The sequence below is a fragment of the Meles meles genome, chromosome 15, assembly GCF_922984935.1.
Source record: "Meles meles chromosome 15, mMelMel3.1 paternal haplotype, whole genome shotgun sequence".
Taxonomy (NCBI): domain Eukaryota; kingdom Metazoa; phylum Chordata; class Mammalia; order Carnivora; family Mustelidae; genus Meles; species Meles meles.
In genome coordinates, this window is record NC_060080.1 from 38,110,399 (window position 1) to 38,133,837 (window position 23,439).

At 43.4% G+C, this 23,439-nt stretch overlaps 1 pseudogene; it reads left to right on the forward strand.

Moving 5' to 3' along the window:
- The first annotated feature begins 19,935 nt into the window (after positions 1 to 19,935).
- Positions 19,936 to 20,766, forward strand: LOC123925802 (annotated as a pseudogene).
- Positions 20,767 to 23,439: the final 2,673 nt, after the last annotated feature.

Here is a 23,439-nt window from a genome sequence, read left to right on the forward strand (position 1 = left end):
CCGAGCTGAGAGTTCAGTCCTCGGCTCTGTCTCTGCAGCCGGCTTCTCCATTTTAATACCTGCGAGCTCTGTGACACTGTGACACCCCCGATCCTTCTGTGACCCTGCGGGACCTGGGGCCACGCTGACCCCATGTGGGCTTCACCCTGGTTTAGCCTCTGGAGCAATGTCCCTCAGTGGAACAGACTTTTAAAAGTCCTGATTTTGTGCTCCGTTGCTCCGCCTCTTGCCAGGAGCCGGCCCCTCCCCCCGTGGTCTATCTTCCCGTCGTTTTAGATTCACTTCTCCGCCAGTCCTACCTTTCAGAAAGTGGTTGATTTTCTGTTTCTAGAGTTGCTGTTCTTCTTCTCTTCGATCTCCCATTGGATTTGTAGGTTTTGCAATGTTTAGATAAGCTATCGAGCTGATCTCCTGCTACCTGATGTAGTCTCAGCCTGCTACTTCTCCGCCATCTTGACTCCTCCCCCTCAACAGATATATTTCACCCAAACTTAGAGTCATTTATGAGAATAAGAAAGGAATGGTATTAAGGATAACACTGGATCTGCATGGGGGTGGCAGGGTTGCTTCCCAGGCATCAGCTCTTCCCCTCTTCTCCCGCGGGGCTCAGGGGATCTATTCGAGGTAAGGTAAGAAGACAGAGCCTTCCAGGCCTTTCTAGAGCATGATGTCCTGGGTAACCCACAGTCTAAATTGTGTATTCATAGGAAAGGTGAGGTCGTAAAGGGTCATCTTCTTTTCATTTCTCATTCTTAAGAGGAAGTACCCTTGTTCTAATCACAAACTCTTAGACTCTGAGGACAGACAAGGACCACAAAATACAGAGACTTTTTTTCTGAAAAACAGCAGGGAGAAGCGCCTTGGGACGCGAACTTGTGTCTGTGTGCACTCCCAAGAGACACTGGTTCTGCATCTGCCGTGGACCTGCCCAATGCCTCAATGATTTGCATGTTTCCCCCAGAGCCCATATCTGCTCTTCAGCATCTTTATGAAGAGGCTACTCAGACATTCGGGGCAAAAAAGAGCCTTGGGCTGGGCCTCGCATCAAACATGGGATTCCTGACCCAAGCCCTCTGCCTTTTGCTGGCCTTCCTCCCAGGTAAGCAGGGGAGTGCAAGGGTCATCCCCGAGATGGTGGGAGTCCTCTCGTCCTGACTGTAGGATCTCCCTAGGGATCCTCCCTGTGGATGCCTGACCTGGGGTCTCCCCTTCCCCAAAAACCCAGGTGCTCTCAGATTCAGGGACCAGGGCCGCCAGTATCTTCTGGGCGGAACATGGGGTGGGACCTGGTAAACAATGGTGACTTTGTGTTTTGCTTCCAACTCAGCTGTCTGTGGGCACGTGGGGCTGATCCAGTCTCCAGCCTTCCTCTCTGTGTCTCTGGGAGAGGGCATGTCTATCACCTGCAGGGCCAACGAGAGCGTCAGTGATTACTTGAGTTGGTATCAGCAGAAACCAGGCCAGGCTCCTAAGCATCTCATCTATGATGCTGATAATCTCAAGTCTGGTATCCCACACCGGTTCTCTGCGATTCAGTCGGACAGAGAATTCATCTTCAAAATCAGCGCAGTGGAGGCTGAGGATGCTGCCAGTTATTACTGCCAGCAGGATTATATCCTTCCTCCCACGGTGCTACAGCCCCGAGCAGAAACCATCCCTGGGCTGGGTGGGTACTGCGAGGGGAGCAGTGGGCTGTGCTAGAGGTGGTTACAGCAGCTGCATTCTGCTCTGTGGCTGTTCGTTTGGGCAGGAGCTGCTTTGCGGAAGGGCTTGCAGGGCTCAAGGATCAAGGGATTTTGTCCTTCAAATGCTTCCTTTCTTGATGACACAAATCCCAAACCTCAGGAATTCTAAAATGAAAATTCTCTTGAAGGCTTGCAACGGAATTCATCCACGGGATGGACCTTGAATCTTATCTCTGATAAACACTCTGTGAAGTAGGCAAAAAAAGGGAAACGCATTCAATCAAACACTACTAATACTACTAATACTGCTATTACTAATACTAATATTGCAAATACTAGTACTACTAACGTTAGTACTAATACTTCTGGCATCAGTACTGTAATGCTACTACTACTAGTAAAACTAATAAAGATCAACAACTACACTGTCAGCTGCCATTGAGTGAAATCTTGAGGACTTACTATGTAGTGAATACTGTATGAAGGACCCATTCATCTAGCGCAATTCAACTCACAATAATCCTCTAGAGATGCGAAGTCAGGGGTTCTCAGAGTTTACATTACTCAACATGCCAGTGGTTGTAAAGGAAGAGGACGGAAAAAGAATCTGTTGTTTTGACTCCATAATTTCTACTCATTATTTAACTACATTCACTAAAAAAAAAATAGTACAACTAAAAACAGATCAAGACAGAGACTGTCTCTAGCATCCCAAAAGCTCCCTCAGTCTCCTTCCCTGTCAATTCCATGCCCACCCCCCACACACATACCACGAGAAGCCAACCCTCTTCTGTTTTCTATCCACATTGAACCGATATTCTCTGTTTTTCAACCTCATATAAGTGGGATTATACAGTATGTACTTTTTTGATGTCTTGCTTCTTTTGATCAACGTATTCTCTGAACTTCATCTCTGTTGTTGGTGTGACCATAATTCATTCATTTCTTAATGAATAGTTCACTATTACGTAAATACTTCACAATTTTTTCATTCATGGGAATAGTACGGAAGTCTTGTGACATAATAGGAAAAGTGGGCAAGCCTCAGTGTGTTTCAGGCATTTCTTAAGACAGTGTCCCTTTTATTTTTGGATCATCTTTGTACACATTACACAGCGTGTGTTTAATAGAGAAAATATCCATGAAGCTATTCTTACCATCAATCCATCCATACAACATCCTTTTGTTTTCTATTTTATTATATTATACTCTGTTTTAATCTATTAGTCTAGCTTTTATTATTAAAACATACGATCATGACACTCATTCTTTGGCCATGAACAGATAAAATCCTTCATTTTATAAAATACTGTCCTGGGAGATATTTCTCAGTTGGACATTTTATAGAGGCCCGAGGCCCACAAACCTGAAAATATGCTATAGCAGGTCCTCAAAGTGATGGAGGTAATTTTCCCTTCCTCTGAGTCATGGGTCAAGTATTAAAGAACTAGAAAAAAGATGAAAGAGACAATATAAGGATTATGTAAGAAAGAAGAACAACCTAAGATATTTTAACCTTTTTTGGGTCAGGTTTTGATACTGGGTAGTAAAAAGAAACACAATGAACAGGTCTGGTAGGCTTGATTGAACCCTTAGCAATTAGTATAGATCAAGACAAAATAATTCTATGCTAAGGAATTGTGAGTTGGTTACTGATAAAAAGCCCTAGATCTTAATGTGGTTGTGGATGAGACATACTTGGATTAGTTCTAAGTTTGTCTTCCATGTGTCTCTCTCTAAGAGGTTCCTCAATATACCTATGATGATCATGATTATGGGAACACTGAACACAGAAGTGATAATAATAAAATAAAAATAATATACATTATGTGTTTGATAGAGTGCCAAATACCTTACTTTTATTTCAACTGAAAACAGAACTATTGTTTTCACAGTTTCAAAGACATAGAAACTGAGACAAAGGCAAGTTAAGTGAATGGGATCAATATCACACTTCCATAAGCAATGAAGCTTTGTCCCCAGCCCAAATGGGGTGACTTCATAGATTTCTCTGATAATATCAGGACCCTTGGATGGAGAATGTCTGACTCTCAGTAAGCTCTAACTCCCGATGTGATGACCATTCATTTGGAAGTTGGAGTAGTTTTGATAAAACTGCTTCCTTGAAATGTACAAAAAGGTTGGGAAAACGAGAGTTGAATGGCTTCCGTTTTCTTCTCAATGGGCTTGTGCCAAACACCATCTGGAGGAGTTTAAGTGATAGGTAAGGCAGGAGGACACAGGAAAGAAATCCTTCCCTCATGCTGACACCTCGGCATCCTCTGCCATCACCACCTGGGGATGGGTTGCTCAAGGGCAGAGAAGAGGAAGTGAATGATCTCAGGAGCTGGAAACCCAGATGGTCCTTTGCAGCCCACCCTGCTGTCCAGAGCCCATGTCAATGCCTGGGTCAGTGCTCTGGGGGGAGATCTGCCTCAGTTAGGACACAGATCAATCCAGGGAAACCCCAGATATCTGAAACACATATAATCAACAAATAACTTTTTTTTTTTTTTTTTGGTCTTCCCGGGGAAATTCTTTTATTATTATTATTTTTTTATTATTTATTTCTTTTTTATTTTCTTTTTTTTACAATGTTAGCTCTTGCTTTTATTTTATTTTTTTTAAATTTCTTTGCAGCATAACAGTATTCATTGTGTTTGCACCACACCCAGTGCTCTATGCAATATATGCCCTCCCTATTACCCACCACCTGGTTCCCCCAACCTCCCACCCCCTGCCCCTTCAAAACCCTCAGGTTCTTTTTCAGAGTCCATAGTCTCTCATGGTTCATATCCTCTTCCAATTTCCCTCAACTCCCTTCTTCTTTCCATCTCCCCATGTCCTCCATGTTATTTGTTATGCTCCACAAATAAGTGAAACCATATGATAGAAAGTTTCTGGTAGAAACCAGAGATACAGTAGAACGTATCAATGAAACTAAAAGATGGTTTTTTGAAAGAATCAATAAGATCGATAAACCATTGGCCACACTAATCCAAAAGAAAAGAGAGAAAGCCCAAATTAATAAATTATGAATGAAAAGGGAGAGATCACAACTAACACCAAGGAAATAGAAACAATCACCAGAAATTATTACCAACAGTTATATGCCAATAAGATAAGCAACCTAGATGAAATGGATGCTTTCCTGGAAAACTATACTCCCAAAATTGAACCAGAAAGAAATTGACAACCTGAATAGACTGATATCTAGTAACAAGATTAAAGCAGTGATCAAAAACCTGAGGGATTCCCTGGGGAATTTTACCAAACTTTCAAAGAAGAAATTACACCTATTCTCTTGAAACTGTTTCAAAAAATCGAAGCAGAAGAAAACTTCCAGACTATTTTTTTGAAGCCAGCATTACCCTGATCCCCAAACCAGGCAAAGACCCTACTAAAAATCAGAATTTCCGACCAATATCACTGATGAATAAGGATGGTAAGATTCTCAACAAGATCCTAGCAAACAGGATCCAGCAGCACATTAAAAAGATTATCCACCATGACCAGGTGGGATTCATTCCTGTGTTACAAGGATGATTGATCAAATACCTTCTAATAAGCCACAACAATAACCTGTACAAGTAAGGGGGGGCAAGAGCCACAATAAGCAATTATTTGTGCAAAGATGGTAAGTAATTACATACAGAGGGGACAAATTTGATCAGTAATGCAGGAAATTCCCATGAAAATCTCACTGTGTTGTTGCTACAGCACAACCAGACGGGCTAATGTTGAGCAAACTGCCAAGATTAAGTTGTGATGAGGCTGAAGAGCTAGTGGACATTTCAAGTGCTGCTGCTGAAATGTGTATTGGCACGTTCGTGTTGGAAAGTTGTTTGTGATTATCTACAAATGAGGAATATACGCACACCCTGGGACCCAGTACTTTTTTACTCTGATATACCCAACAGAACTGAGAGTGTACCTACTCAAGAAATGTCATGACAGCGTTGCTTATGACAACCCCAAACTGGAAACAACCAGTAACTGATCTAGAATGGAACAGAAGCTTCAATTATAGTGTTTGCAAATATCTTTATCCCCTCTGTGCTTTATCTGAGTGGTAGTTTTGAAACCTTTGATAATTCTGATGCTGACCAAATTCTCTTCATGTACTCTTCATGTCTTATCTGAAAAGTCATTTCATACCTCAAATTGATGAATATATTATGACTTACTATTTTTCTAATCTTTATCACTGTACTTTAGTTCTATAATCTAGTTGGATTGGGTTCTTGGACATGATACAGAGTAGGGGATCAGATTTCATTTTTCTTTCAGTAGGAATGTCCACTTGAACCATCACACTATATTAGAAAGAACATTCCTTTGTTAATTGTCTTAGGAGCCATGTGTTAGAAATTAAGTGTCCCTATAGATATATGTCTGTTCGTGGACTATGCTTCATTCTCCTGGTCTCTCTCATATATTTGTGGCAATACTACAGTGCCCTAATTACTGTGACTATAAACAAGTCTTTTCAAAAAAAAGATTTTATTTATTTATTTGAGAGAGACAGAACACGACCAGGGGTGGGGGGCAGATGGAGAGGGAGAATTAGACTCCCCACTGAGCAGGGAGCCAGATGCAGGCCTCCTTCCCAGGACCCCGAGATCATGAATGAGCAAAACGGCAGATGCTTAACCAACTGAGCCACCCAGGAACCCCATGTGTATTTAAATAAGTCTTAATGGTCAATGGAGTATTCTCTCAACATTGTTCCTTTTCCGAATTGTCTTGGTTCTTTTTAGCTCAGAATTCCCTAAGCATTTTAAAATGTGGGAAAAAAGTATTTGTTGAGATAGACATATTGAGTCTTCAGGTGCATGAAAGCATAATATTTCTCCATTTATTCAGGTCTCCTTTACTTTCTCTTAGCAAAGTTTTATTATCTTTGGGTCTATGGTGCGTGGCCCCTGGTAGGTAACAATCCATGTCCTCTCATATATACGTTCAGTTTACAATTTATTTGTAATTGCCAAGACAATAAATTATCCTTAAAAATCTTTGCTCCAGGGGCACCTGGGTGGCTCAGTGGGTTTAAGACTCTGCCTTCGGCTTGGATCATGGTCCTAGGGTCCTGGGGTTGGGCCCCCTGTCGGCCTCTCTGCTCGGCGGGGAGCCTGCTTCCTCCTCTCTCTCTCTGCCTGCCTCTCTGCCTACTTGTGATTTCTGTCAAATAAATAAATAAAATCTTTTAAAAAATTTGCTCAATGTCTGTCTCCATAACTAAAATTCAACTTTCCATTTGGACAATGTACGATTGCATTAGCCATGCAAAACTCAACACAAATACGAGACTTAATCTAATCCACACAAATGTGGGCATGTATTTGGATTTTCAGAGGATGTATTTGGGATGAATCATCAGTTTCTCAGAGAAAGATTCTCTCAGGCACATGTCTAACATCATGAAACCCTCTGTGACTCCCAATTCCAGCTTCCATGGCAAGGACACTCGGAGAATCATTTCCCTTCCATCTTCCTCTTCACAGGCAGGGCACAGAGCAGCAGAAAGCACAACAGCAGAAACAGAGATCCCAACTTGCTCTGAGACCCGACCTGGCCCACCTCACCAGTCCACTCTGGCCGGGACGCATGAAGAGCCGCTCAGCAAGGTGAGGACCAAAGCAGATTCATTTAGAGCAGAAAATGCATGGTATGCACACAGACATGTTATTCCTCCTTCTTCCATGTCAGCCATAAGATTGGATATGCTGAAGACATATGTAGTAATTTCCTGTACAGGGAAACCTCAGTCAAGCTGACCGGGACACAAACAGGATGGTCCTTCCCCGCACCATTCTAGTGGTTGCAAATGAAGCTGGGGCCATCCTAGAAGCAAAGCTGGGAAAATCCTAGAGGCAAGAGAATACTGCAAACCAGAAATCTATTTAAAGAGGTGCCAAAAATAAGATTTGAATCTCCTGCTGTTATTCCTTATTGCAAAGCAATTAGAGTGTAAAGCCTAGTGAAGAAGTGTGAAAGTCATTATTGAATATAAACAAAGCCTACTTCTTTCTTTGGCACAGCCTCCGTAAAATCTGGATAGAGCAGGGTTCAGAGAGCTCCCAGGCTGGTGAACACATCGACATATGGAGGGTGACACATCCCAACGCCATGGGGACAGAAGCTGCTACACTCAGGGTCCTACCAGTTCCCACTATGTATCTCTCCATGTAGCTCTTCACCTGAATCTTTATCATATTTAATAACCTGGGAAATATAAGTAGGTGTATCTCGAAGTGATGTGAGCTGCTCTAGCAAACTAATCATGCCTGAGGAGGGACTCATGGAACCCCATGTCTGCAGCCGGTCAGAGACAGAGGTCCCTTCTTCACTCCCATTAGACGATGACACTCCCGATGGGCTAGTCCTTCTCAAGTGGGAGTCTCCATGCCACCCTGCAGAGCCAGGGGCAGCTGCTCTGGAGGATGAAGTGTGGACACGAAGCCACTGAGAGCAGACCCAGAGCCAGGAGGCTGCGCCCCTGAAGAAAGTCCCACTTGAAAGTGCTTGGTGTCCTCCACACAGCTGGTCAGGGACAGCCGCCTGGCTTCTGTGCACTGGAGCTTCTCCACCCCTGGGTGGTTCCTTGTGCCCAGTGTCTGTGACAGTGGGAACACCTTCTCCACAATATGCAGGGACATCAGTCTCTTCCCGAAACATACACACAGGATGGATATAGACCTAGATTTGAGGTCTTCCCTGAAGCAAATCTAAGGTAATTTTTCTTTCCTGGCACAAACTTAAAAAATTCCTCCAATAAAAAAACAAATTCCCAGAGTGAAGACAAAACTAATGTGATGGACTCTCCATACATTCCATAAAGAGCGAAAATAAAAGTGAAAGTGAGGGAATCTGAGGAGAAAGGAGGAACCACTATGAAAAGGCCCGTGCCTCTGGCAGGTGCTTCACACGTACATGAAGGTAGCAGGAGGGGAAGCGATGATATCCCCGCTAAGTATCTGACATATGTGTCCCAGTCAGGTCCACTCTGGAGAGGGACCACAGGTCTGCACCCCGGGGGCTGCCTAAGCCTTTTGTTCTACTGCATTCCAGCTCCACTCCCCATCTGCCCAATCCTGCATTTTCTTTCCAGATGGTTATGTAAAGAACATTCCCCAGCCAGTGTTGCACATGCTATATTTGATTTCAGTTTGCTTTCTGGGGAACAATGCCTGTGACCAGTGATATCAGAGTGCAGCACAGACTGCAAGGTCAGAATAACCTGCATAGGCAGAAACTGTCCATTTTCCAAAATGCACAGGGACAGAACGATTTCAGAAAAGAGAGAATGTGACAGTAGATAATTGAGCACATGTTATGAGAAATTAAGTCATTCTGCTGACCCTAACAGTGTGTTGTCTCTCTAACTGGCAAACTCTAGCTCAGGGCAGCTGAAGCCCAAAGTCACAGCTACTGACTCAGTTCCTAGACCTAAGGCAGTTCCTACTCTCAAGCACATTGACTCAGGGGAAGGCCAGTTCTCAAAGGAAAGACCTTAAGGTTTTTCCATAGATGTATTAGGAAAATCTTGCTTTTTATTTTCCCTAAGGAACTCAGGGCTTAAGGCTTGAGCTCAGAATATGTCCTCTCTTCCCTAATGAAAGAGCTCTCTGTTAGAAGGACACATGGGGGACAGCAGTGCTCTGGTGGAGGAGACAAGGGAACAAGCTGTCCACAGAGAAAAAGCAAACACACAAACAAGGAAACCGTCCATCTCAAATTAAAGTAGTGGAAGAATATTTGTTAACTGACAAGCTGTAGGAGTTCATGAGAACTCCTCAGTGTTAGGGTCAATTTAATGTTAAAACCTGTTTAATTATTAGGACCTGCTTAGCCAGAGCAACTCCATATTGCCTCGGTAGTCATATTGTTGTTTACATCCACGGACTTCATTCCGGGAATAAACGCCCCCATAGTTCCTGGTATGGCTCCGGGTATCAATTCTGGGAGTAAATGCCTTAACAATAGAAGTCATGTACCTTGGGTCTGCGGTTATGCCCTATAAAACCAGCCTTTGAGATCAGGAGGGGGTCGCTCTCTTCGGAGGCGGCCCTGGCTAGTCAGTCTGACTTCTAATGCTTGGCATAGAAAAAAGCTCTACATAACTTTCACTTTGTCTCAGTCTTGTTCCCCTGGCCGGTCAGTCAAACTTCTAATGCTTGGCATAGAATAAGGCTTTGCATAACTTTCACTTTGTCTCAGTCTCGTTCATTTGATAACGGACCCCAACATTCTGGGGGCTCGTCTGCGATTGAAGGACGAGAACTGGGTCAGCATCAGAATTTCTGGGAAAAGCCTCTGGAGGTAAGATCTCGAGATTTTATCCTGCAGGATCTGGTCTGTCTGGTTGTGGAGCTCCAGGGTAAGCCCACTGGGGAGAAGCTGGCTGCAGCATTGCTCCCCAGGGCTAGAGTGGATGTGGGGATGCCCCATCCCTCCACTGGGAGATTGCCAGGGGTTTTGAGTCCCCCAGGTGATCAGGGGACATGCCAAGGGGTTTGAGTCCCCCTAGGCGGTCAGGGGACCTGCCAGGGGGTTTGCATCACCCTAGGTGGTCAGGGGGTTTAAGTCCCCCTAGGCGGTCATGGGACTGAAAAAAAAAATCCTCACCAGCAGCAGGTTATGTTTTTAAGTTGGGATTATATCTTGCACACCCTTAGACTTGATATCTGGTTGTGTTGTTTGTTGTGTTTGAAGAAATGGAGCAAGCAGAGAGTAAGGGACCTATGACACCCCTAAGTCTTGTTCTCCAGCATTTCAAGGATTTTCAAGTTAAAACCACCCAGTTGGGTGACAAGGTTTACTCAGGAAAACTCTCTAAAACTGGGAATCCTTTCTCTGCCTTCTGGCAGCACTCCCCCTTCTGTTTCTGCACCAGCTTGGGTGTGGCCTGCATAACTGGACTCTAGGCCATCCTCAGTGCTTCCTGCACCATGGCTCCTTCCCTCTTCACTGTCAAGGAGCAAGAAAAACAGCCCCTGGACCTAAAACACCCCACTCCAGATCTTCCCACCCGTGTCTCAGGTAAACATTAAAAGTGGAGTGGGTCCAGGTGAAACGTTAGTTCAAATCAGTATTTGAACTAAGTTAAGTTTGTTGGTTTAATTAAGATAGACATGTCTTTAAAGTTAACAGCAGTAAACATAAAACTTCAATCAAAGTTTACTGAAGGTCAAATAAGCTCATGCTATTTGTTAAAATCTGTTAACAAAGAAATAACTGAACAGATGGTTAATTGTCTGCCTCAAAGTTTTAATGGGTAATTGTTAAAGTAACTTTAACAGTCTTTGGTAACCGGAAACTTTAAAGTTTTGGTTGGACGACAAATGGAATTAAATTATGGACATCTAGGTCTTAACCAAATGGGATAAAATGCTAAAGCATTGGTTGCTGGAACTAGATTTGTGCTTTTGGAATCTGTTGGTAAACATGTTTTGTGCTTAACTGATTCATAAATTTGCCTTCTAAGAATTCTGTTCTAACTATTCACAATTGGTTAATACTTAACCATCACTAGAAACCGAAATGTTTCTAAGAATAGAAAATTCTGCTAACTCTAAGACTGATGGAAGTAAGGGAAATAACCCTATATGTAAAAAAGTAGGAGATACATAAGAAAGATAAGGAATGGGAATACACTTTGTTAAAGAAAAAGGTAATTTCGTCCTAAATGAGATGGTTGTTTAAAAGAAAATGGCTTGGGACAAAACCTAGATACAAAACAAAGTTGTAAAATGTTTGTAAAGGGAAATTTTCAAAAAAAATTTTTTTAGGTATGGTCAGGACGGACTACCAAAAGAAAAATGCCATAAGGTTTTTATTAAAAGTTTTAATGTTGTCCAAAAAAACAGAAGAAAGGCAGTTGACTGATAGTAATTAAAAAAAAAAACTGTACACACAAAAAAGAGGGCCTAAGAGAGTAAATAGTTTTGTCTTAAAGTAAAAATATCTGGTTGCACCAGAACATGAAAGGAGATAATAAAAACTAAACTTGAGGGTATATAGTAAGTCGTAGAAGGCTTGAGGAAAGTGATTTATTTGCCTTGGTTTATAGGTTTGAAAGGAAACAATGAAATATGTTAAAAATTTGACCATATTAGATCAGTTTTGATGGATTTATTCACAAGAAGGAAAAAAGACTAATAATCTTTTCCTGTAAAATGTTTCTGTTCAAATGAGGCATAGTATTTAAGGAGGGAAGACTAAAGTCCTGTGTCATGGCAAATCTATATTGGTGATCCATTCAAGTAAATGTTAAAATCAGAGGGCAGTAAATCTTGCCTGTCCCAGCCAGTCAGCCCCAGATATAAGGAAGAAACTTCACAAAATTGAAGGATTTGAAGGGAAGAATCTGACTCAGTTAGTGGGAATAGGAGAAAAGGTGTTTAACAACAGGGATACACAAGAAGATGAAAAACAGACTAAAAAAATAAAGTTTTGGGCATTACATGAGGCGGGAAGGAGACAAAAAAAAAAAAAAAGTCAATGAAAAAGAAAAAGGCAGGTAGGAGATGGTCAATGGAAAGAAAAGCCTAAAGAGAGAAAGCAGGCTTAGATTCAGTTCAGTGTGCTTACTGCAAGGAAAAAGGACACTGGGCCGGAGAGTGTCCTAAGAAGAAAATGGCAATGTTGGCCACCAAAGACTGAAGGGGCCATGGTTTGGAGCCCCTCCCCGAATCTCAGGTTAAAATTGAGGTGGAGGGAAAATCAATTGATTTTTTTGGTGGACATGGGAGCCCAATTTTCATCATTACTAAAGCCTATGGAAAACTACCTGGAGAGGAACTCTGGGTACAAGGGGCAAATGACACAGAAAGACAGAAATGGACAACAGGAAGGACTTTAAATTTGGCCTTGGGAATAGTCAAACATTGATTCTTGGTCCTCCCTAATGGCCCGTATAACCTGATGGCATTCAGTTCTCAGAAGGGGACATGACTGTGACTTTGGGACAACCCACTGTGCAGGTGCTTGTGGCAGCAGTAGATGAACATCTCCTTTAGGAGCCAGTCTCAAAACCAGAGGAGATAAGGGAGGGAAGCCTTCTCCAAATCCTACAGGTCGAATTTCCCAAAGTCTGGGCAGAAAGGAGGCCTTCTGGCCTGGCTAAGGGACAGCCTCCAGTAGTGGTACAGTTAAAAGCAACAGCTATGGCCATTCGAGTCCGGCAGTACTCCCTCCCCTGGGAAACAAAGGAGAGGGACAGAAAACACATTAACCGCCTCTGAGGAGACGGGATCCTAGTTCCTTGCAAGTCTCCATGGAACACACCTTTACTGCTCGTCAAAAAGGCTGATACTGGGGAATACCAACCCATTCAGGACCTGCGGGAAGTTAACAAATGGGTTGAAGATATCCACCTGATGGTGCCCAACCCCTATACCCTACTCTCCCTCCTAGGCCCCAAAAGAACTGTGTAAACTGTCTTAGATCTCAAGGATGCATTTTTCTGCATACCTCAACCCCTCTTTGCTTTTGAGTGGTCTGACCCACAGGAAGAGTTCCAGGACCAGCTCACCAGGACAAGACTTCCCCAAGGATTCAAAAATTCACCCACCATCTTCGATGAGACCCTTCATGAGGATTTGCGTGAGTACAGAATCACCAACCTGGGAGTCACTCAGTTACAGTATGTTGATGACTTGCTAATAGCTGCTGAGGACTATGAGTCATGCTTGCTGGGGTGGGGGGTGGTGGTAGGATGAAAACTCTCTTACAGACTCTGCAGGAAAAAGGGTATCGGGTGTCAGCAAAGAAAGCACAGCTTTGTCAGAGCCATGCCACTTATTTAGGCTTTGATCTCCACGAGGGAGTGCAGTCACTGTCTGAGTCCAGGAAACAGGTGATCACCCGATACCCCCCCCCCCCACCATGCCCAGACAAGTGAGGGAGTTTCTTGGGACAGTGGGCTACTGCAGACTGTGGATACCGCAGTTCATGGAGATTGTCCGACCCCTCTACGAACTGATTAAGGGAGGACTCACTACAGCAGAGTGGACAGCTGAGGCAGAAGGAGCATTTTGAAAATTACAAACAGCCTTACTGAGTGCCCCAGCACTGACCATCCCAGATGTTACCAGATGTTACCAAGCCCTTCCACTTGTATGTAGATAGAAAGGCAGGGATGGCCAAAGGGATTTTGACTCAGACTCTGGGGCCTTCTCAAAGGCCAGTAGCCTATCTTAGCAAAAAAAAAAAAAAAAAAGAAAGAAAACTTGATCCAGTAGCGGCTGGGTTCCCCCCTTGCCTCTGCATAATTGCTGCCACGGCCCTCCTGGTCAAGGATGCAAGTAAATTAACTTTGGGTCAAAGTCTCATCTTGACCATTACTCATGCTATCGAAGGCCTCCTCCAGACCCCACCAGACCGGTGGATGATAAACGCCCGAGTGACAGGGTATCAACCCCTCCTCCTCAACAAACCAAAAGTGATTTTCAGACCCCCGGCGGTACTAAATCCAGCCATGCTGCTGCCAGAAAAGCTAGCTGACCACCCACATGACTGCAGGGAGGTCCTAACCCAGATCACAGGAATAAGGCCTGACTTCAGAGACACTCCCCTCTCAGATGCGGAGATGACTCTGTTCACAGATGGGAGTAGCTACACGGGCCGATGGAAAGAGGTATGCGGGGGCTGTGATGGTTTCTCCTGAACAGGCGCTCTGGAAGGCAGCCCTACCATGAGAAACCTCTGCGCAAAAAGTGGAGCTGATTGCACTCACCAAGGCACTGCAGATGGCCAAGGGTAAGACCGCCAACATCTATAGGGACAGCAGGTACAGCAGGTATGCCTTTGCTACTCTCCATATACATGGGGCTATTTATAAAGAAGGAGACCTATTAACAGCAGAAGGAAAAGAAATTAAAAACAGAAAAGAAATATTGGCTCTCCTCCAGGCTATTTGGGACCTGAAAGAGGTGGCCATTATGCATTGCCCCCAGCACCAAAAGGGGACTAATCTGGTTTCAAAAGGAAACCAATTAGCAGATGGAACAGCAAGGCAAGCAGCCAGGGAAACAACTCAAGAACTGGTTACACTCCCGGCTCCAGCCCTACCAGAAAATAACAGATTATTTAGAGGAAGGTTTAAAATATTTACAAAAATGGACTAAATTAGACTATGAAGGGAATTGGGCTAAGACTAGGACAGGAAAGTTAATTCTTCCTCGAAGAGTAGGGGGAAAAAAAATTAGTAAGCCAAATACATCAGGGCACTCATTTGGAGACACGCAAGCTGAAGGAGCTTATGGGCAAGCAGTTCCAGGTTTCTAAATTAGGGTGTATGGCTCAAGATGTGGTTGGTAGATGTGCTCAATGTCAGGCGGTCAATGCAGGAAAAACTAGAATGGGAAGAGGGAAAAGAGAAAGATGTAGGGAACCAGGAATTTATTGGGAAATGGATTTTACAGAGATGAAACCAGGAAAATACAGACACAAGTATATGTTAGTTTTTGTGGATACCTTTTCAGACTGGGTAGAAACTTTTCCCACCAAACATGGAAAGGCAGGAATGGTAGCCAAAAAGCTACTAGAGGAAATAATTCCTAGGTTTGGGTTGCCTCTCGCAATTGGGTCAGACAACGACCTTGCATTTGTGAGTTCAGTCTCACAGGCATTGGCCAAGGCCATGGGCACTAATTGAAAACTACACCGTGCCTACTGGCCCCAGAGCTCTGGACAAGTAGAGAGAATGAACCAGACTCTTAAAGAGACCTTAACAAAGTTAATTCTGGAAACTGGCAGTGGATGGGTGGATCTCCTTCCCTTTGCTCTCCTTAGGGCATGGTGTACACCCTACTGAAACAAGGTTACCCCATTTAAAATAACGTTCGGGAGACACCCTCCACCCTGCTCACAGCTACAAGAGGTTGCCCTAACAGAAATGACTGATCAGTCTGTACTCCAGTCACTGCAGGTGCTACAGTCTGTCTTAAAAAGAGCCCACGCAGGGATCTGAGCTGTCTACACTGAGATGGAGACGGAAATAAAACCACATCCTTACCAAACCAGAGGCTTGGTTTGGTCACCGAATGAAAAACTTGAAGCCTCGCTGAAAGGGACCATTCACTGTCATCCTGACCACCCCCATGACAGTAAAAGCAGAAGGCATTAGGGTTTGGATTCATGCATGTCATGTCAAATGAGCTGAAAACAAGGACACCCCCAGAAATGGGAGCCACTGCCGGAGGACCCCACTAACTGTGGACTAAAACTAAGACTCAAAAGGGTTTCATAACCTGATCACTTTTAACCCTGTTCCTACTCAGCAGCAGCCAAGGGACACCTCATCGGTCTAAAACAGCCCAATAGAAAATCAGAAAAATAGCGGATGAAACAACACTCAAGGTTAACAACACCTCAGGTCAGCCTGTTTTCACCCTCAAGAACTGGCTGAAGAGTCAAATAATTGACTAATCTCCAAAGAAAAGGGGGGAATGTTAGGGCCAATTTAATGTTAAAACCTGTTTAACTATTAGGGCCTGCTTAGCCAGAGCAACTCCATATTGCCTCGGTAGCCATATTGTTGTTTACATGCACGGACTTCATTCCGGGAATAAATGCCCCCATAGTTCCTGGTATGGCTCCGGGTATCAATTCTGGGAGTAAATGCCTTAACAATAGAAGTCACGTACCTTGGGTCTGTGGTTATGCCTTATAAAACCAGCCTGTGAAATCGGGAGGGGGTCGCTCTCTTCGGAGGCAGCCCTGGCCAGTCAGTCTGACTTCTAAGGCTTGGCACAGAATAAGGCTTTGCATAACTTTCACTTTGTCTCAGTCTCATTCATTTGATAATGGACCCCAACACTCAGGACATAAGTAAGTTCCATCCCTCACAGGAGACACTTTGGGGTTGCGGATGCAAACTGCTACACAGAGTTAAGAGCTTATTAAAATGAGGGATTATGAGGTGGCCTGTGGTCAAAGAGAACTTCTGTCTCACTTTCCCTGATTAGAGTGAGGTGACCGGAGGCCCTCCCCAAGGATTAGCATCCATACAGGAATAACCTTCACATTCGACATAAGACATTGCTCCCATTTCTACAAAGGACTCACATGAATCTCAGCTCTAGAAAATTTATTTCCCTATTTAGTTATTCCAAAAAGTGCAAAGAAAAGAAATGACAATATTGGGAAGGAATTCAGATTATGTATACAGAGATCAGGGCTTTCGAATAACTTACAAAGTCAGAAGATCAACACATTCACATGTATATGGGAGCTGCCTGGAGCCAAAACTATTCTCTGTGAGTTCATCCTCTACTGGGTGAATATTTGCAGTTATTTAGAAAAGGTGACCCATTTCAGTCACAGGTCCCAAGAGTCTACCCAAGAGACCTCCTGTGGGAGACCCTCCCTCTGCTGGATGGCAGAGAGAACTTCCATTTGGGCTCACTCAGGACACGGGTCTATTGTCTCTCAACTTCACCAAAGCATTATAAGTTTGTGCTCTTTGGCTTGAGAAAATGTATAGATCAAGTTCTATAGAATGGATAACAGCATCACACTCCCCACCCACACATCCTGACCCCAGAATAATGGACTCACATAAACAAAGCAGCAAGAGAATTGACCCAAGGGACACAAATGACACACTGGCTTCCAGTTTTATGGATTCCAAAGGGATATCCCCTGGCAAACAGACAAAAAATGCAACAAACCCACCTTCATAAGACCTTGCTCATTGAGGTTAAGGTAGTCAAGATTCGAGGCTCCTAGAGTCCTGGTCCCCAGTTGGACCTCATGGAGGTTCCTCTTACATCCCTTACAGATGCCGATGATTTCTGTGTGGTGTGCAGTGACCAACGGTGATGAAGTCACTTTTATTGTCCAGGGTACAACAAAGTTCCTACATACACAGGAGACAACGACTCCTCTGAGGAATTAGGAACAGTCTTTCTTCAGTCTACAGGTAGCAGAGGAAAATTTCAAAGCCTTTTTTTTATCAAGAAAGAACTTTAAGAAGATTTTGCATTTTTTAGGTATTTTAGGGCAAGAAATTATGACATAAACAACCAAACACAAAAGGAGACTTTGAAAGTTTTCATGTTAAGTTTTGTAGGAAATAGTAATATTTGTGAAGTTCAAGCATTCTTAGGAATATGTTATATAAAACATAGTTTCAAAACTGATACACGGTAAATAAACATGATGGATGAATAATTTTCAGCCAAATTTCCACACATTGAGGTATCACACATGAAAATGGGTAATGTGATTCTGATTTTCTTTAGTATATTTGACACACAGTGTTAGATATTATGATTCTTAATTTAGCATGTGAAATAAATAATTTCCAAACTCATCTTAAGATTTAAAATATTATCTTGAATTTTTCTTTTTGTTATTTCCTTGATTTTATTCATTTTCAGTGGTTTAACTTTCTTAATCATTCACCAACAGGATTCATTAGGAGGGCCGCCATTTCCAAGAGTAAGATTCAGGACTGTATGGCTAGCAATCTAAGAAAAGATCAAGGGAGAAAACACATGAAAGCGTAAATACAATGACAACTAGTAACATAAGGGACATGGGCTATTAGTCCTAGTTCTATCACACCCTGTCATCAGCACCCAAGTCCCTCCATAGAGTTCAGGGTTTACTAACACTACCATTGTTACATAATAATTCTTCCAACTATGGTACAAAACCGCACTCTAGGAGGATTTCCGAGAAGATAGTCAGACCGAGATTTATTGTGTAACTTTGCCTGGACTTGCATGTATTCAGTAACTGTTCAATTCAGTATGACATTGGATTTGATTTACCTGAGATCCAAAAGAACTACAATTTCTATTCCTTCAGTTTCTCCAGGGTTTTGATTGCCCGACAGTGACTTGAGTTATCAGGTACTTTGAGGTCGACAGAATTCTCAACAACGATTGACTAACACCTACATCAGGCTGACACGGGCAGAATCGTCAGGTGATGTCCCAGCTTTAATGAAGGATGGTTGGTAAACTGATGCCCCAAGCAGCTCTGACCCCGCACTGTGTTCCACAGTGACTGTGGTTCACTGGAGACCTCAGAAAATGTCCGTCATAGGTACAGGTGACCTCAAATTATTAGAGGTTTTATCCCAGTCCTTGCTATTCTCACCTACAGAATCTCATTGTGAACTACAGACTCAGAGCTGCAGATGCTGATACCAAAATCCAAGTGAGAGACAACAACTTCTCACACAGAACTAATAAGGAACCGGACCCCTGACAGAAACTGCTTTCATGTGATGAGGAAGCCTCTGTATGGGAAGGAGAAACATTGTTTTCTGGGATATGGGAAACATTATTTATTCTGTCCATCCTATAAAAACATGTTGACTTAAGAAATCTCTTTTTTTTGATATGGGGTTTGTGTGTGTGTTTACCTTATCTAATATGCACCATATGGTGTGTATATGTCTATTATCTGTCTGTCTTGTCTATCTATCTATCCATCGATCTGTCTCTCTGGGAAGAGAGAGAGAAGTATGGCAGGATACACAGCATGTTGTAACAAACTGTTACCACAAACTTCATACTGACTGCCTGAGGTATCAAATTCTGTCTTCTCTCTTGTTCTCTTCTATAGGACTATGAGCTCTACTCTTGTAAGTGAGAGATTCCTTTCTACCTGTCAAGTTCTTCTCAGCTTCATCTTCTCAAAGAGTAGATAACTCATAAGGTCCCAGGGTAAGTTTAATTCATATCAAATCATTATTAAATTGTCTAAAACCATTAACCTATAAACAGTGGATCCCAGAGACTCTAGTTCATCCTGGGATCTGGATATCGCCGGCCAATCAGCTGGAGTGAGAGTGGGACCTGTTTCCTCCTGGACATTAGCTGACAGGAATCCAGGCAGGATGGCCATTCACCTACCAGAAATGGGCTCTGGACATGTGTGTCTGTATCATCAGGGTCTCTTGAGCTTTCTCAGAAGGCAGGGCTATGAGCACTGTGTCCTGCCACAGATCCTGATTATTGCAGGGAGATCCTGCTTCCCATGAAGGCAGGAGGGAATTTGTCTCTGATAGTTTCCCTCCAAACACAGAAGCCATTTTAAGTTACTGCACTCCCAGGAGAGGGACTTGCACCCTGCTTTTGGCTCTTTCCACTCTGCCACACCTACCATGGGATTTGCATATTGTCCCATGGGGAGGACCTTGCCTTAGAAGTCTGAGATAAAGGTTAGCTCTGAGCTTGTGTTTACTTACTAGGACTCATCAGTTCAGCTTTTCAAAACGAGTTTCCCTTCTCAGCTCCTGGGGCTGCTGATGCTCTGGGTCCCAGGTAATAGCATAGAGGGGGAAGCAGATAAGAGATTGGTGTGAGGACAGTGAGCTATCTGGGTGCTCTTCCTTCTTATGTGTGATCTGTCCAGGAGTGAGATTGCCCTCCACGAGGAGAATTTAATTTTGATACCCGTGAAAATTATGAGGAAATTAAAGGGAACAAGAACAGTGTTTTAGTGAGATCCAGAAAAAAAAAAAAATGTGGCTACTCTGTGCCCTGCAGTTCTTGGTTTATCCATGGAAATTGGATATATTTAGAGTAGGAATCAAATCACAAAATTGATTTATCCTAATGTAAATGAAATTTAAAATCATAAAAATGGCTTATAATGTGTCAGATTAACCTGTACTTATCTCTCATTGTTGTAGGATCCAGTGGGGAGGTCATGCTGACAGACCCCACTCTCCCTGTCCGTCACCCCCGGAGAGCCGGCCTCCATCTCCTGCAGGGCCAGTCAGAGCCTCGTACACAGTGATGGAAACACCTATTTGCATTGGTACCTGCAGAAGCCAGGCCAGTCCCCACAGCTCCTCATCTACAAGGTTTCCAATCGTTTCACTGGAGTCCCAGACAGGTTCAGTGGCAGCGGGTCAGGGACAGATTTCACCCTGAGAATCAGCAGGGTGGAGGCTGACGATGTGGGAGTTTATTACTGTTATCAAGGTACACATGTTCCTCCCACAGTGGTTCAGGACCAAACACAATCCTCTCGGTTTGGCGGTCCCCACTGGGCACGTGTGTTGCCTGAGCAGGGGCCGGCACTGCAGAGGCTCTGAGCTGGTGTCAGAGGAATGTGGTGGGGAACTCAGGGCAGTAACATGCAGCTGAGTGCTCTGGACCAAGCCCGGGCCTGGGCAGCAACAGCCTCAGCGGGGCACAACAAGCTCCAGAAGGGACATGATCACCTACGGGCTGAACAGTGAGCTGCCAGAAACAACCGCCCTGAACCTCACCCTGACCCTCCTGCCCTATGTATGGCTGATAGATGCCGAGCTTCAGAAACCTGAGCTATTTATTGGAAAACACAATTACATACATTTTCGACTAAACATGTATCCTATATTTTCATTAAGAGGCTATTTGGTATCGTTCAGAATTTATTATTTTTTATTTTCCCACTTTATGACATCTGCTTTCCCAGTGAAACTAACGGCTCTGTCACAATGTGGTCTGGATATCATTCTATACATGCTTTCCCCATAAGAAATACACGTGAGAAAAATTAGTAAAATTGTTTGGTGGTCAAGCACCCAAATAGACTGTTATTTTAAATTCCTAGAAAATATAAGCTCGGAATTCTATAAAGAATAGGTGGCATATACATATATACATATTGAAATACTACTCAACCAAGGAAATTATATCTTGTTATTTGCAACACCATGGATGGACCTAGAAAGTATAATGCTAAGCAAAATAATTCAGAAAGAGAAAGACAAATACTATATGTCTTCATTTTTATGTAGAATCTACAAACAAAATAAACAAATAAAAAACCCAATAACATGAACTTACCCATGAATAAAGAGAACATGGACACGATACGTTATCGTTGTGCAAATGTGCACCCAACTCATACCTCTCTTATGTACAGAACAGACAATTTCAATAAGGATCATACATTTTTCTGTCCCCTTTAGTCTTCTTTCCTCTCCATCTCTCACATGCATCAAACTTCCACAGAGAAAAAGCAAATACATAAATAAATAATCAAGCTATCTCACATTTAAGCAGTGGAAGGATATTTTAACTGATGAGAAAATTGCAAGAGTTCATGAGAAATCCTCAGGACAGAATTTCCATCCCTCACAGGAGACACTTTGGGGTTGGGGTGAAAACTGCTACACAAAGGAAAGAGTTCATTACAATGGAGGGATTATGAGGTGGCCTGTGGTCAGAGGGAACTTCTGTCTCAGTTTTCCAAGATTAGACTGTGGTGATTGGGAGTCCTTCCCAAGGCTTACAACTGATACAAGAATAACCGTCACAGTCAACATAAGACATTGCTCCCATTTCTGCATAGGACTCAGCAGAATCTCAGACAGCTCTACAAAATGTATTACATATACATTTATTCCAAGGAAAAACAAAGAAAAGAAATGATGATATTGGGAAGGAATTCAAATTACACATATGGAGATCAGGACTCTGAAGGATCGAGATCATTGAAGCTCAGAAATGACCTGCTTCACATGGTTGAGAAATAACTTTTAAAGTCAGAAGATCAACACATTCATATGTATACGTGAGCCGCCTGGCACCAAAATTATTCTCTGTGAGACCATCCTCTAGAGAGTGATAATTTGCAGTTCTTTAGAAAAGGGGAATCATTTCAGTCACAGGTCCCAAGAAGCTACTCAACAAACCTCATGTTGGGGAAGCTCCCTCTGTGGGATGGCTTCATCTCAGTTCTCAGGCAAGGATAAGCTCATCTTTCCTCAGAAAGAACCTCATTTGGGCTCAGTCAGGATACAGGTCAGTTGTCCAACAACTTGGCCAAAGCACTATGAGTTTGAGTGGTTTGGCTTGAGAAAATTTATAGATCAAGTTCTGGAGTACGTATAACAGTATCACACTCCCCACCCACATGCCCTGATCCCAGAATGATGGGCTCACATAACCAAAGCAGCAAGAGCATGGCCCCAGATTGTAAGAAATGGTTACCACAAACTTCATACTCACTGCCCTGGCACATAATTCTGTCTTCTCTCTTACTCCTTTCTGCCGGACTATGAGTTCTCCTCCTGTGAGAGATTCTTTTGATCCTCTCAAGTTCTTCTCACATTCATCATCTAATAGAGTATAATTCACAAAGCCCCAGGGTGAGATGAATTCTTTATTAAATCATTACTAAATTGTCTAAAACCATTAACCTGGAAACAGCAGTTCCCAGAGACTCCTGATCTATATTCAGTTCATCCTGAGATCTGGAGATCGCTGGAAAATCAGCTGGAGTGGGAGTGGGACCTGTTTCCCCCTGGTCGTTAGTTGACAGGAATCCAGGCAGGATGGCCATTCACCTGCCAGAAATGGGCTCTGGACATGCATGTCTTTATCGTCAGGGTCTCTGGAGCTTTCTGAGAAAGTAGGGCTATGAGCACTGTGTCCTGCCACAGATCCTGATTATTGCAGGGAGATCCTGCTCCCACCAAGGCAGAAAGGAATTTGTCTCTGTTAGTTTCCCTCCAAACACAGAAGCCACTTTAAGTTACTGCTCTCCCAGGAGAGGGGCCTGCACCCTGCTTTTGGCTCTTTCCACTCTGCCACACCCACCACGGGATTTGCATATTGTCCCCTGGGGAGGACCTTGCCTTTGAAGTCTGAGATAAAGGTTAGCTCTGAGCTTGTGTTTACTTACTAGGACTCTTCAGTTCAGCTTCTCAAAATGAGGTTCCCTTCTCAGCTCCTAGGGCTGCTGATGCTCTGGGTCCCAGGTAAGAGCAGAGGGGGGAGCAGATGAGAGA